Source organism: Artibeus jamaicensis, unplaced genomic scaffold (genome assembly GCF_021234435.1).
Source record: "Artibeus jamaicensis isolate MK-2021 breed Jamaican fruit bat unplaced genomic scaffold, CSHL_Jam_final contig_335, whole genome shotgun sequence".
In the NCBI taxonomy this organism is placed as follows: Eukaryota; Metazoa; Chordata; class Mammalia; order Chiroptera; family Phyllostomidae; genus Artibeus; species Artibeus jamaicensis.
In genome coordinates this window covers 4,417,284-4,421,930 of record NW_026521800.1, presented here as the reverse complement: position 1 = coordinate 4,421,930, position 4,647 = coordinate 4,417,284, and the positions used below count along the sequence as shown (strand labels likewise).

General features: G+C 31.9%; 1 non-coding gene across 1 annotated transcript; it reads right to left on the bottom strand.

The window, feature by feature from the left end:
• Window positions 1–461: 461 nt before the first annotated feature.
• LOC119046627 (U6 spliceosomal RNA) lies at window positions 462–565 on the bottom strand. The gene has a single exon (XR_005082021.2). It is a non-coding gene; the product is annotated as a U6 spliceosomal RNA (small nuclear RNA).
• Between the last annotated feature and the right edge of the window lie 4,082 nt (window positions 566–4,647).

Below are 4,647 nucleotides of genomic sequence, written 5' to 3'. Positions count from 1 at the left end.
ATCTTGGTTATTTCCTTTTTTCTACTTGCTCTGGACTGTTTTTGTTGTTGTTCCTCAAGTTCTTGTAGGTGTAGAGTTAGGTTATTTGTTTGAAATGTTTCTATCTTTTTTAGGTAGGCCTGTATTGCTATGAACTTCCCTATCAGGACTGTCTTTGCTGTGTCCCATAAGTTTTGGGTTGTTGTGAGTTCATTTTCATTTGTTTTGAGAAATTTTTTGATTTCTTCTCTAATTTCATTCTTGACTCCTTCATTGTTTAATAGCATGCTATTCAATTTCCATGATTTTGAGTTTTTTTGGTTCTTTCCCTTGGGGTTGGTTTGTAGTTTCAGTTTCTTGTGGTTGGAGAAAATGCTTGGTATAATTTCAATTTTCTTGAATTTGTTGAGTTGTTTTGTGTCCTATTTTAAAGTGTTCCATGTGCATTTGAAAAGAGTGTGTATTTAGCTTCTTTGGGGTGAAAAAATATGGAATACTTCACAAATTTGCATGTCATCCTTGCACAAGAGCCATGCTAATCTCTGTATCGTGCCAATTTTAGTATATGTGCTGCCAAAGTAAGCACTATTTCTGGGCTTTCTATCCTCTTCTATTTAGCTATTTGTCTGTTTTTATTCCAGTACCATACTATTTTGATTAGTATGGCCTTATTAGGTAGCATGACTCCTCCAACTTTGTTCTACTTTGTCAAAATCATTGTTGCTATTTGGGTCTTTTATGATTTCATATAAATTTTTCGAATATTTGTTCTAGTTCTGTTAATGTGTCATTGGTATCTTGATGTTCATTACAGTGTTATTTACAATTGTCCAGATTTGGAACCAGCCAAGTGTCCATCAGTGGATGAGTGGATGAAACAACTGGGATATTTACACAATGGTGTGCTACTCTATTAAAAGGAGTGCTACTTTCTTTTAATGGCTACTCAGCCATTAGAAGGAAGAAAATTTTACCCTTTGCAATAGCAAGAATAAACCTACAGAACATTATGCTAAATTAAATAAGCCAGTCACACAATGACAAATACCATATAATTTTATTCATGTAGAATCTAATGAGCAAACTGAACTAACAAGGAAAATGGGGGTGGACTGATAAATAGCAGGATGAGAGCAAAGGGGGTTGGGGTAGGGCAATCAAGCAAAAACAAAAAAGCACTCATGGATATGGACAGATGTGTGGTGGTTGCTGGGGGGGGTAGGGTTGGGTCGAGGTGGAAGATGGTATAAGGTGGACAAGTGGTAATGGAAAAAAATACAATAAAAATAAAATTTTTAAAATTGTAATCCCCACCAGAGTGGCTGTGGTCTGGAACGTTCTAAATACAGTGATCCCTCACCTATTGCAGGGGTTACATTCCAGAGACCCCTGTGATAGGTGAAAATCCATGCAGTACTGGTGTTATATTTATTATATATATATATATATATATAGCTTTTTATATCCTTCCCACACTCCAATAAACCTCTGCCACTCTCTTATTAACCTTTCCCACACTCTCATAAACACTTCATATGCTCTTAAGCACTTTCTACACTCTTAAACCTGCATAATTTTAACAACATATAAAATTCTACATGGGTACTCACCTGTGAAGTAGATAGTATCGCGGGTAACCCGTGATACAGTGAAGCCGCAATAAGTGAGCCATGATATAGCGAGGGATGACTGTACCTAAACCTAATTTTCCATCTTCATTGCTTAGTGATGCCTCTCTAACACTTTCTGCCAGATCTTTTAGCTCATCTCCAGATCTTAGCCTCACTGGTGATAATGTTAAATGGCTCTACTAAAACAATGTCATTTCCTACACCAAAATGTTTATCACTTTTTAAAATTTTGTTTTAATCATTATCTATTTCCTTTTTAAGCTTCTTTATAACCTTCTCATGCTCTGTGTTAATACAATTTATTCACTTACACTACAGGCAGGATCCAGAAGCTAAACAACAAAGGAAAAGAAAAAAATGGCAAAGTATGAAAGGCTAAAGGGAGGAAGAAAAGAGAAAAGAGCTAAAGAGAAGAAAGAAACAGAAATGAAGAAATCAGGAGAAAGAGACAAAGGAGAAAAAAGAGGCAAAGGGAGGAAAACAGGAGGGAGGGGAGGAAGAAAGTAAGGAGAAAAACAAGAAAGAAAATTAGGGATAAAGAGGAGGAAGGGGTGCATGGGAAAGGGAACTCAAATCTCCTGAATTGAATTAGATTACTTCCCCTCCTACAAATCTTTTTTTTCATTGTAAAATTTTTAGAAATTGAATTTTAAATATCTGCTCCAATACTATATATAAAAAGAAACGTCACCAAAATCATAAAATTAGTGGTAGATGCAATACCATCTTTTCATTTTACAACACTGTGTTTTTTCCCTATTATACGCATATTATAAGCTGTATTCTCAAAAAATAAAAATGACATCTAAGTCATATGTATATATGTATCCAAGGTTTGATTTCAGATTATCTGTTTAACTTCTTAAACCTTACAAAATATATTACTTAACAAAGTTGCTTAAGAAATTATATTGTTTTATTCAATAACATCAGATAAATTTCTGATGATAATCTCAAAAATAATAAATACTTCTGGTTTAATCCTCAAGACTATGTTTTTGTGGAAGTAAAACTTCTATCCCTGGATTTCGGAATGAATTTACAGGCACAGAAAAACATTTCTTAAGACTCATAGTTCTGGTAGGGAGAAAATGCAGACAACTGTAATTGAACAACAGTAAACTAATTTTTAAAAAAACACCTTTAAAAAACTTCCCTAAAATAAAAGATTTACAGTTGTTTAATAGGACTGCTCTAGAAAACCCTCAGGATTCCTTTTGTTTTTCTAAATTCTAAAATGCAATAGAAAATAAAAAATATAGTGTTTATATCTTTAAAGCAAGCAAAGTGACATTAATCTTTTTTGCTTTTTAGATATAATACTTATATAAACAATTTATAGAACTAAAATGGAAAAAAAATCAGATCATTCTCAGATGCATAGCCTTAAAATGAAAAGTTAATAAGAGTTGTAAAGGTGTTCTCCTGTTTTATGCTTAATTTATCATTAAGTTAAACCTCAAACAGAAGCTTTAGAACAACACATACACATACACACACACACACACACACACACACACACACGACATAAACTACTGCATTCCATTGTCATCGAAAATGTAAAGTTTAGCTGTCCCGAGGGTGAGTAAAATGAGCTTCTCAGCTACTCATCTGGGTTTCACTATGGCATCTTGACAAGTAGATAATCTTTAGTACACAAAACAACTCCACAAGTAAAAACCAGTTCAAAGAAAACCTTTGCAGAAAATCAGTTCTTATTTTGACAGAGCATTATTTTAGCACTGGATTAGAATCTAAATTTGTGAAAGATGTTCCAGTAAAATGTTTTTGCTTTTTATGAACTTTTTACTTCAGGTGCTCTAATTAAATTAATAGCATATCAAAAATAGTTGTCATGATTTTGAAGTGTTATTGTTTGTCCTTCTTTCAATGTTAAACAACATGTACATATTTTAAAGGGTTAAGTACATTCTACCTGCAAAAAACTTAATGAGGAATGTGTGAATATTGCTTGAACATAAAAGCTTATAAAAATGTTGCTATTGTGCCAATTTTTAACAAACTATTTAAATAGTTCCAACTGAAGTCATAGTAATACATCAAAGATTGTATGCTTCATAATGACTATAGCTTTGCTGGACTATTAAAGCAACAGACTACCTTTCATCACACTGAATTGTTTTTTGTTCAATTTTCTTCCTGCTCAATATGTCTTTATATTCTGTTTGAAATACAGATCTATTTTGTCACTTCTAAATTATTTTATAGCTTTCTGAATTTACCTAAAACATTGCTTACTTCCAAATTGAAATACTTTTATTATTCAAGATATTTGATTCATGTGTATATGATTTTTGGATTTTCTAATATGTCATCATTATACATCATAAACAGACTAATGTTAACTCCAGGTGACCAATTTTTTTGTTTACTGTGTCAAGTAACAAAATTAACTAGAACTACAATAAGGAGTTAGGAGATACATGAAACAAAAGAATTAAAATAGGACATCAAAAACATAAAGTGTGGGGGGAGCAAAAATGTAGTGCTTTTACAATGCATTCAACCATAGAACCTATCAGATTAAGATAATTATTATTATTATTATTGATCAAGGATTTGGAACCAATGTGCTGCAAGAATTTTTAAAACATGCAATACGTGACTATTTAGTCAGGGGCACTGATTTCTTTTCCCTTAGACAATAAACACAAAAATGACAACAGCCAATAAAAATATTGATAACTAGTGTGAATAAATCAAAATCATATCTATTTTTGTCATATCAGCAAAAAAATAATGTGATTTTGGTTGCCACAGAATTTTAGTAATTAGTTTATGTGCACCTTGACATGAAAAAGATTAAAAATTGCTGATATAGAATATATATATGTACATATATATATATAAAACTCATGATAATAACTTAAGAATAAACACACACACACATAAGTTAATAAACCTTTAGTCAAACTCATCAGACAAAAAAAGACAGGGCCCAAATAAATAAAACAGAAATAAAAAGAAGTTATACCTGGCACCACAAAAATATAAAGGATAATAAAAGAATACTGTA